The sequence below is a fragment of the Taudactylus pleione genome, unplaced genomic scaffold, assembly GCF_031769625.1.
Source record: "Taudactylus pleione unplaced genomic scaffold, aTauple2 ptg000906l, whole genome shotgun sequence".
NCBI lineage: Eukaryota > Metazoa > Chordata > Amphibia > Anura > Myobatrachidae > Taudactylus > Taudactylus pleione.
In genome coordinates this window covers 249,919-261,861 of record NW_028285307.1, presented here as the reverse complement: position 1 = coordinate 261,861, position 11,943 = coordinate 249,919, and the positions used below count along the sequence as shown (strand labels likewise).

At 40.7% G+C, this 11,943-nt stretch overlaps 1 pseudogene; it reads left to right on the top strand.

Annotated features, from left to right (window-relative positions):
* The first annotated feature begins 4,898 nt into the window (after positions 1–4,898).
* LOC148473843 (peptidylaminoacyl-L/D-isomerase pseudogene) lies at positions 4,899–11,667 on the top strand (annotated as a pseudogene).
* Positions 11,668–11,943: the final 276 nt, after the last annotated feature.

Here is an 11,943-nt window from a genome sequence, read left to right as displayed (position 1 = left end):
ACTTAGGCAGGCTTAGATGGAAACTTAGGCTTAAACTTGTCGGACATGAAGAATGGTTTAAACAATGAACAATGGAAGGTGTTATTGATGCGGAGAGACTTGGGTAACAGAAATTTAAAGGCTACTGGATTTACCTGTGAAATTATGTGAAACGGACCAATGAACCTTTGGACCAACTTCTGAGTGGGTTGGCAAAGCTTAATATTCTTTGTTTAGAGCCATACCAGATCAACCTACTTAAAGTTACATGATCTCCATTATTTGTCCACTGCCTTCTTGGAGCAAAGAGAGACCTTCCGAACATTTTGATGGACCTTGGTCCAGATCCGATGGAGTCAAGAAACAGAGGGCAAGAAAGTAAATCTGGAATCAAAAGAATTGGCTCTGGGATGTTTGGCGTTGATGCAGAAGAATGGAGTAACTGAAGATGCAGAATGACAAGAGTTGATAAACGTAAATTCACCAAATGGCAGATTGGACACCCAGTAGTTATGACACTTGGATATGTACCAATGTAAGTATTGTTCCAGACATTGGTTGACTAACTCAGTTTGCCCATTGGACTGTGGATGGTTTCCGGAAGACAGGCTGATGTCAATGCCCAAGGAAGCACAGACGGTCCTCCAGAATTGTGACACAAACTGTGTCCCACGATCATAGACAATATCCCTGGGTAAACCATGTAGATGGAAAATATGTTCTTTAGCAGAGGGTAATGTGGGCCAAGGTACAAAGTGCGCCATTTTACTAAAACGATCAACCACCATCCAGATCACGGAACATTGATTAGAAACTGGAAGATCGACGATGAAGTCCATGGTGATGTGAGACCAAGGAATCTTTGGTATGGACAGAGGAAGCAGAAGACCTACAGGAGCAGTTTTACGAGTTTTATTTTGAGCACAGACTTCACCTGCCAGGATGAACTCTCACACATCTTTGGATAAGGAAGGCCATCAAACCAAGCGGGAAAGTAATTCCAAGGTTTTTGTAATTCCCGGGTGACCAAATGCTCGACAGGAGTGAAAATCCAATAAAATAGATCTTCTGAACCTCTCTTGAACAAAAAGAAGACCAGCAGGTCTTTCCAGAGGTGTCTCTGACTTACAGTCACAAATGAGTTTGGCCAAAATTTGGGTGATAGCACAGTGGAAGAAGGTGTCCTGAAGAATAGATTTGTCAAAATTGGGAACCACTTGAACTGGTTCAAAGCTCCTGGAGAGGGCATCTGCTTTGATGTTTTTTGAACCTTGATGGCAGGAAATGTTGAAGTTAAACGGGGTAAAAAACAGTGCCCAATGTGCTTGCCAGGAGTTAACCTTTTAGCAGAATGGATATAGAAAAAATCTTATGGTCAGTAAGAACTGTGATCCAGTGTTTGGCCCCCACCAGCCAGTGCCTCCAGTCCTCAACAGCCCATTTTATTGCAAGCAATTCCCGATTTCCGACGTCATAGTTACATTCTGCAGAAGTAAACTTGTGAGAAAAGTAGGCACAGGGGTGCAATTTGTCATCAACAGCATCTTTCTGCGAAAGAACGGCTCCAGATCCCACTTCAGATGTGTCTACTTCCAGATCAATTGGATGATAAGGGTCTGGGTGCTGGAGTACTGGTGCCTGAGTAAACGCAGGTTTCAATGTTTCAAAGGACTGAAACACTTCAACTGAACATTTTAAGGTATCCACTCCTTTCTTGGTCAGTTCCACAATTGGTGCCACAATGCTTGAAAATGACTTTATGAATCGATGATAATAATTGGAAAAGCAGAGGAATTGTTGTATTGCCTTGATAGAGGTTGGCTGGACCCATTTCAGTATGGCCTAAGCTTTACCAGGATCCATTGCAAATCCTTGGGACGAAATGACGTATCCTAAAAAAAGAGATCTGGGTGACATCAAAATCAAATTTTTCCAGTTTGGCATACAGATGATTTTCTCTCAATTTTTGAGGCACCAAACATATGTGCTGATGATGTTGGTCAATCGATTGGGAAAAAATTAGATGTCGTCCAGGTATACAATGACAAACTTCCATAGGAAATCTCGAAGGACATCATTGATCAGGTCCTGGAAGTCAGTCTTCCATTTGTCCCCATCCTTGATACTAATCCAGTTGTAAACTCCTTGAAGGTTGATTTTGGAAGAGATGTTAGCCTGGTGCAGCTGGTCAAATAGTATGGAAATGAGAGGTAGCGGATATAATTTTTTTATGGTAATGTTATTGAGGCCTCTGTAGTCAATACAGGGATGAAGGGTCCCATCCTTCTTTTCCACAAAGAAGAAGCCAGTGTCCAATGGTGATTTTGAGGGGCAAATGAACGCTTTAGCTAAAGTGTCATCAATGTATTCTCTCATGGCCTTATCCTCAGGTATTGACAAAGAGTACAACCGACCTTTAGGCAATTTAGCACCAGGAACCAGGTTGATTGCACAATCATAGGACCAATGAGACGAAAGAACATCTGCCAGCTGTTTGGAAAAAATGTTAGCATAGTCACGGTATTGGAGAGGAATGGTGGGAGATGGTTCAGCAACTGCAGGAAGAATTGATCGTACTGGAATGGCCAAGCAATGGGCATGGAAAGCCGGACTCCATTTAATAATCTCTCCGGAGGACCAGTCGATGATGGGATTATGATCCCTTAACCATGGGAATCCCAGAATTACCAGGGCCAAAGGACATTGGAGAACATAAAAAGAAAGTTCTTCTGAGTGTAGAACTCCAACCATCATGTGGAGAGGAGGTATTTTGAATATGATATGACCACATGAAAACAAACTCCCATATAGTCCACAGAGCAGGTTCTCTTGTTCTAAAGGAATGGCAGGAACACACAAGGTTTGAAAGAAATGAAAATACATAAAATTGCTAGATGCCCCACTTTCCAGAAATGCTGAAGTGGCACGAGTAGATTTGAAGAGTTGGATAGTCACTGGGACTAATAACTAATTTTTTGAGGAAATGGGAACTAGGTCTAACTGTAATTTCTCCTGAACATTTAGGCCTTGGCTTTTACTGGTCTGAGCAGACAGTTGTTTACCGCATGTCCCTTGTCTCCACAGTACATGCAGTACAAAAGCCCAGATAATGTCGCCTGCGTCTTTCATCAGGTGACAATCGTGACACCCCAATTTGCATAGGCTCCTCTGGGTCAGATGTTGGAACCCATGAAAGAGAGTGAGGAGACCTTGTTGGGAGCTTTTGTTCCTGTCTATGTTGCCGGAGACATTGGTCAATCCTAATAGCCTTCTGCATGAGGTCATCCAATGTGTCAGCAGGAGGATTTTGGATGAGGATATCCTTAATGGTGTCAGAAAGGCCCAAACAATATTGACTGCGCAATGCTGGATCATTCCATCTAGAGTCAGTAGCCCATCTGCAGAACTCAGAAGAATAGTCCTCTGCTCCATCCTGACCCTGTTTAAGGGAACGTAACTTGGACTCTGCTAAAGCAGGTGTATCGGGTCATCATATACTAGACCAATGTCAGTGAAAAAGGCATTAACTGACTGTAGTGCTGCATGAGTAGAGGGCAACCCGAAGGCCCAAGTTTGTGGATCTCCCTGGAGAAAGGAGATAACCAGTCCTACTCATTGTGATTCTGTCCCAGAGGAAACAGGATGGAGCCTGAAATATAACTTGTAGCTTTGGCAGAAATGAAGGAATTGCCAGCGATCTCTGGTAAACCAATCTGGCAAATTAATTTTGGGTTCTCTGGGAGAAAAAGATACTGCAGAAGGTTGACTTTCTTCAACCCATAGAGAAAGATCCTGGACCTTCCGGGTTAGGGTTTGGATTTGAGCTGCAAGTGCCTGGGTAATGCTCTGCCCTTGTTCCATGACTGTACTCTGAAACTGTATTTTTTGAGCTGACTATAATGTTGTGATATCCAATGCTTACTCCATGTGAAAAGTCTAGAACCAGGCTAGCGAGATGTTTTGCCAATAACAACCACCCGTTGTTCCCTTAGAGCTGGGATCCATTCACTGGTACTTAGGCAGCTGCTTGGGCTTATAGCTTGAGGTAGTAGCAATTCACATGGAGTAGCAAAAGGATTTGATGTGAGAGCAACAGTAGGAATGGAATATGGGTATAAAAGTAGAAAAGGTGGCCTGAGACCCATGCTGAAGAGTTAGATAATTGATTTGGCTTTGAGAGCCGTTGTTGTGGCTTGGAGCCCATGCTGAGGAGAAGTAAATATTGAGTTGGCTTTGAGAGCCGATGGTGTGGCTTGGAGTCAATGCTGAAGAGTTTGACAATTAATTTGGCTTTGAGAGCCGATGGTGCAGCTTGGAGCTGATGCTGAAGAGTTTGACAATTGATTTGGCTTTGAGAGTTGATGTTGTGGCTTTAGCAGTGAACCAGATACAATGTCTTGATAATTAGTACACAGATTTGAGTACTGGTTTGTGTACAAGCAGTGTAAAAGTAGTGTACAATATTTGTGTCTAAAGTCCTGATGTCAGTACATAAATTTTATTGCAAATTTGTGTACAAGTTGTGCAAGTTTGTGTATAGGTTAGTGTACAAAGTGGCATCCACAGTTCTGATGGAATTGGAGTACAAGTTTATATACAGGTTGATACAAATTAGCATCCAAAGTCCTGATGGACAATACGTAAGTTAGAGTACCGGTTTGTGTGCAAGTTTGTGTACAAGTTGAGCAAGTTTGTGTACAAGTTGAGCAAGTTTTTGCTGAGAATTCTGATTCTTGGAGGTCCGTTACTGCCAGTGCAGCTATGAAGCCACAGGTGTAATAAGGAAGCTGGAGCATAGTACGGGAGTTGATGGTGTGGCTAGGGAGCCATAGCAGAGGCCACAGGATCTGGAGGCAGCTGATAGATAGAACTGGAGAGACAGAGATTCTTCCAGCAGAGACGACAGGATACTGCTCGTGATGCTAAGCCAAGTAAACCCACAGGAATGCTATAGTCGGCGAGGTGGCAAAAGTCCAGTGTATACAAATAAGAGGACTGACCAATCATGCTGCATTGAGGATGATACATCACCAGTGTCGGACTGGGACATGATGGGCCCACTGTCAGAAGGCATTGGTAGGCGTCCATGCTTAAAATGTTTGGCCAGCAACCACAGAGAATTACCATTATAGAGAACATGGCCTACAGACAACAACGATAGAACAGTGCATGGTTTGTACATCCATGTTCTTGCACTTCCAGGTAACTGACTCTGTAATAGATTAACAATGTATAATTCAAGTGTCATAAACTTGGCATTAGGAGAAGTCGTAGGGCCCTCAGGTAGTGGGGCCCACCGGGGATTTCTCCTGTACCCCTGTGGGCCAGTCCAACCCTGTACATCACTTCCTGAGGCGTGCCGATCGCCTAGCAACAGAAGGAACCGAAGTAACCCCGTCCTGACTGGGTAATCAGCTTGAAGGAGACAAGTTGTGACCGCAACTTGTAACAGATACTAAATTGAAACAGTATCAGTTATGTGGATACAATTAAACTACAATCTGGAATTAGTTACTGGCAACATTAACACTTGACTTTTAGATTGCTAAGATATAGCTGCTTTGTATTGGAATTATTACTCCCATTTAACAACATATACAGAGAGTCTGATCAACTCTTTTTTATCATTGAATACCATTTTGTTATATAATGGGAATATAATATTGTGAATCTGACTATAGAGAATTTTATATGTGATATTATTAGATTTATGCATTCATTGTTTTAGTTTATTTAATTTATGGCTTTGTCTTTATTATTGTTTATTATTTAATAAATTTTTATGCATACAGATTGTTTTTTAATATAGTTATGTCTCAACATAAGTATCAGACCATCGGTTCCAGTCTGATATCTTGCATTATTGTCTCCTGTCCCATATCCTATACCAGTGGTGGCAAACCCTGGTACTCCAGATGCTGTGGGACTACACTGCCAGAGTTTTGCTGTTAGGGAATGCTAAAACTGTGGCAGTGCATGCTGGGTTATGTAGTCCCACAGCAGCTGGAGTGCCATGGTTCGCCACCACTGTACTATACTATCAGTTCCATCTCAGTGCCATCCAGTCTGGATCCATCTTGGCGTCATCCAGTCTGGTTCCTTCCTTGAGAATAAATCATCAGCTGCCAGTACAAGGAAATCCAAGCAGAGGACCTCAACCTGCATTTCATACATAGCTAAGCCCAAACTCCCTTGCGGGGGCCTTTTACTAAGACCACCATTGTGTTAGACTCCGTACTTCTATTCAGGATCTCAGCCAATTCCTCAGTACTGTTCAGCTTCCTTCAGCTTCAGACTACATCTTCTTAGCTGTAACTCTATAAGACCATCCAGTTTTTAAACTCCAGAAATCATTCCGACCAGCGACCCCAGTCCAACTCCACAAACAAACACAAGTGTGACATCTATCTACTTGGGGACATTTTGCAAAGTGATAAAAGCAAAACGTTGTGGCAAATAGTGATAAAACGACAAAAAAACAGGAACTTGCTAAAAATAGTGAATAAAGGCCTGGTGCCAGAATTGTTGGATTATTTATATTACGCAAATAAAAAAAATGGCACTCAGTTACAGTTACAATAATCCAATGTCTGTCTGTCTGTCTGTCTATAAAATATGGCACTCTAGAACAGTTGCAATAAACAAAGTGTATATATTGTGCAAGCTAGCAATGTTTCAGATCCTTTATTATTTATTTTATTATTTATTTATTATCAATTATAAATAATTTTTATAATTATTAATATTATTATTAATATTATTATTATTGTTTATCGAATATTAAGCTATGATACAGTAGCTTTATAGAGGACCCTACTGTTAGTTTGCAGAATACACACACTTGGTTTATTGTAACTGCTACTGAGTGCCATCTTTTTTTTATTTGCATAATAATAATAATAATAATAATAATAATAATAATAATAATTCAACAATTCGGGCACCAGGCCTTAATTCACTATTTTTATTGAGTTCCGTATTTTTAGTGAGTTTCTGTTTTTTGCACTTATATCACAATTTACCACAATGTTTTGCTTTCTTCATTTTGCAAAATGTCCCCAAGTAGAAATGTTATGCTCTTATTTGAAGCTTTGGTAAGATTAGCTAATAACTAAATGTGAAGCCTGGAGACCTTCAACTACTAACTGTGGATCACATGCCAAATGATGTTTCCCTGTTACATGTAAATGTTTTACTAAATATGAAATTAACTGATAAAAGCAATGTCACTTTATTACACAGAGAAAGTAATAATTACCATTTCTTGAGCCAGTTTGTATAATGGTACAGTATATTCTAAAGAGATGACAAATGTCAGTGTCAATATCATTGTTATTTACAGGCTCTAAAGACCAAGTTACTTCTCTTGGAAGAATGTTTATCACAGCCCTTCTACAGAATGGTGACTCTACCGAGACTCCACAGCGAGAGCTTCTGGTGACCGGCACCTCACCTATCACCACCGTTTCTATCACTGTTACCAAATCTAATTTTAGTAAAGTTGTGATGGTTGGGAAAGGGGTAACTGTAAGAATTCCAATCACATTATCTACAGAGCTGAAAGGTACAGAGACATCTCCACAAACTGTGGTGATTACAGCTGATGCCGATGTCACTGTGATGTCTCGTAATTATAGACACAATAGTGGTGATGTGAGTTTCATTTACCCAGTAAATCAGCTTGGACATGAATATTATATAATTACCCCTCAGAAGGGACCAGAAAATCAATACAAAGAATTCCTTGTGGTTTCATATGAAAATCAAACACCTGTTGAAATCTATCTAAAGGGCTCTATAATTTATAATGGGAAGAATTACTTAAAGGGCAACAAGATGACAGTGATCCTTGAGCCATTCCAAGCTATCCAAATTCAGAGTAAAGATGATCTCTCGGGCACTAAGGTAATATCTAGTCATCCTGTTGCTGTCATAGTAGGGCACACGTGTGCTGAAAATAACATAGGATGTTCCCATGTATATGAGCAGCTCCTTCCTGTTGAAAGTTGGGGAACCTCATTATTTGTTCCAGAATTGTCCTTCCAGCCTAACTATGACATTGTCCTTGTTATGGCTACTGAAAACACTTTCATTCAGTACCAATCTGGTGAAAAAAAAGTAGTGGAACAGGTGAAAGCTGGAGAATTGATACAGTTTAATGTCTCTCACTCTGCTCCACTGTCCATACAAAGTGAGTGTGAAATTGAAGTTATGCTCTTTGGCACTGGTGGGGCAAATAAAATCATTAGCAATTCTGGTTCATTCCTATGTAGCATACCCAGAACTTTTTCATTAGACCTTGCCTATAACCTCATTGGACAGGAGAATTTTGATACTAATTTGGCTGTTATAGTAGCCGATACATCGAGTGTTCCTGGAATTACTATTGATGGGAAGTCTCCAAAAGACATTGAGTGGAAAACAATCCCTGGATCTGGATACTCTTGGGTAGAGTATAACCTTGGCAGCGGCATCAGCTCTCATGCTGTCCAGCACCCGACAGATCCCTTTAGACATCTCAGCATTGACTACTCATGGATCATGGCCTATGGAACCATTGCATCTTCTTTTAAAAGTAAATTAAACATCTTTTGTTGTCTTAATAAAAATACAATTTATTTTAGTTCAGGATCTGTAGCTTAACTGTAATTAATCAACATAATAGGTCATGTTTTACATTTTCTAGGAGCTGAGGATATCAATTCGAATTATTAATTCCACCAGCCAACAAGTATCGCTTGTACAGATGTGTCTTCTTGCATCCTTGCCACTCAGGCTGCAAACATGCCCATGCATTGCACATTGCGATTTGGCATGGCTGCATGTGCCATACTACACCATGCCATGCACTGCTTTCACATCATGCAATCCAGTGGGTCACTGGTGCGACGCAGCATGCATACCCATTTGCGGGTATGCAACTCAAGCCATACCTGGCATGATTTGCCAAGATAGCAAAGATGGAAGTGGACATATCTGTACTATGATTGAAAAAAGGGCACAAAGTAAATGAAAGTACTGTATAGTGGTATGTATATAATATATATCAGATGTGTATGCCTCCTATTTAATACCTACTATCAGTCACTCTCTGCAAAGAGAATATTCTATGAGGCAGATTCAATCACATTTGCCAGATATTACTATAAGCAGATTCTCCTCGCGCCTCTACAGAATTTGGCCTGTACTACTCCATGATATCTATAGTAATAATATATAAATGGTACATACAGTATATGTGTTTGTACAGAGGCAGACAAGAGTCACAAAATGCAATGATCTGTGACAGACCTGTGATAAGAAAGCAGAGTCAGTATACTGTATGCAGGAGTTAAGTCAGTTGGAACAACTTATAATTGTAGGTGAATACTGGTATATTTTCTCTCTGAGTACCTGCAGTACAAGAACACCACAGACTGATAACAGCACAGCTCATCACAGTCCTAGAGATCTTCTCACATAGACATAAATCTGTGTGCAGGGCCAGTGCTACGGTGTCTTCGAGCACCCTGAAAACTTTAAATTTGTGCCCTCCCTCTGAATTTCTATAAAGGGACAGTCTCAAAAAAGGGACATGGCCACACAATAATACCCCCAATTAACATTATGCCACAGAGTAGAGCAATCTTATTCACTGTGCACTGCATGTAGTGCCCCTAATTCACATTACACAACATAGTAGTGCCCCTTATACACATAATGCCAACAGTAATAATGCCCCTACACATAATGCCCACAGTAATAATGCCCCTTACACATAATGTCCACATTAATAATGCCCTTTACACATAATGCCCACAGTAATAATGCCCCTTACACATAATGCCGACAGAAATAATTCTCCTTATACACATAATGCCCATAGTAATAATGCCCCTTATAAACATAATGCCAACAGTAATAATGCCCCTTACACATAATGCTGACAGTAATAATGCCCCTTACACATAATGCCCACAGTAATAATGCCCCTTACATATAATGCCCATAGTAATAATTGCCCTTACACATAATGCCCACAGTAATAATGCCCCTTACATATAATGCCCATAGTAATAATTGCCCTTACACATAATGCCCACAGTAATAATGCCCCTTACACATAATGCTGACAGTAATAATGCCCCTTACACATAATGCCCACAGTAATAATGCCCCTTACACATCATGCCCATAGTAATAATGCCCTTTACACATAATGCCAACAGTAATAATGCCCCTTACACATAATGCCCACAGTAATAATGCCCCTTACACAATGCCCATAGTATTAATGCCCCTTACACATCATGCTGACAGTAATAATGCCCCTTACACATAATGCCAACAGTAATAACGCCCCTTACACATAATGCTGACAGTAATTATGCCCCTTACACATAATGCCCACAGTAATAATGCCCCTTACATATAATGCCCATAGTAATAATTGCCCTTACACATAATGCCCACAGTAATAATGCTGCTTACACATAATGCTGACAGTAATAATGCCCCTCACACATAATGCCCAGAGTAATAATGCCCCTTACACATAATGTCCATAGTAATAATGCCCCTTACACATAATTCCCACAGTAATAATGCCCCTTACACATAATGCCAACAGTAATAATGCCCCTTACACAATGCCCATAGTATTAATGCCCCTTACACATCATGCTGACAGTAATAATGCCCCTTACACATAATGCCCACAGTAATAATGCCCCTTACACATAATGCCCATGGTAATAATGCCCCTTACACATAATGCCCACAGTAATAATGCCCCATACACATAATGCCCACAGTAATAATGCCCCATACACATAATGCCAACAGTAATAATGCCCCTTACACATAATGCCCACAGTAATAATGCCCCTTACACATAATGCCCACAGTAATAATGCCCCTTACATATTATGCCCACAGTAATAATGCCCCTTACACATTATGCCCACAGTAATAATGCCCCTTACACATTATGCCGCACAGGTAAATAATATTGTACTTACCTGAAGCCCCGCTCCTGCTCCCACTGCCATCTGACAGCTCCTCATTCTCAGTACTATGGGAGATACATTATGACGTCTCTCTGTACACACACTGCAGGAGCCCAAAGGCAGGGATCAGGAGTGAACTCCAGCTGCTGGGAAGCAGCATCCGGGTGCCCACTGGTAACAAAATCTCAGCAGGCATGTGGCGAATGGAGAATGTGGTGGCGCCTCTCCAGCCCTATGCCTCCCTGCTGCACAGAGCCAGGTGACTACATTGCACTGACCCTATCTGTGGGTACACAGCCAGTATAAGTCTCCATCCTTACCTAAGGGTGGCATATACAGGTACTACAATGTTTAGCTACATTTGTTATGTCTACTGTATCTAAAGTTGGAGACTTTATCAGAAATGTTAAAAAAAAAAATTCTGCAGATTGATGTGAGATTCGCCTTCAAAGAAATTCCCTCATTTCTAATTATAACATGAAGGTTGGAACAGAGTCATAGAGGGCAACATTTTATATGCAGGTTGTATATGGCTTTTCCATACCCTTCAATCAGGATAACCACATGAAAATAATGTTGCTGGGAATGAGACCTTAGAGTTCAATAATGCAAAATAGAAAAAAATAACATTTTTGTAATATTTTTTAATTTATATTTAGATGATGATGAAGAACTACCTTCTGGAAATGTTTTGCAATAGGTAAGTGTTTCTTAAGGCACATTCTCACTGGCAGTTATACATTTGTGTCCTCATACACCTAGCATATAAAAATGTTGAGTCTTATTCACATCGCACATGCAGCAAAACCGCTCAGTGTTCTAGAGTTACTGGGCTGTGACCGGAGTCTCTGGAAAAAGCCTCGGCCGCAGCAACGCAGAACTTCCTACAGATTCAGAATCAGTCGCACCTCAAATTGATCAGTGTAATCTACCAATGTCATTTTGTCACCTCCTGTTGTTTTATTTGTACAAATAA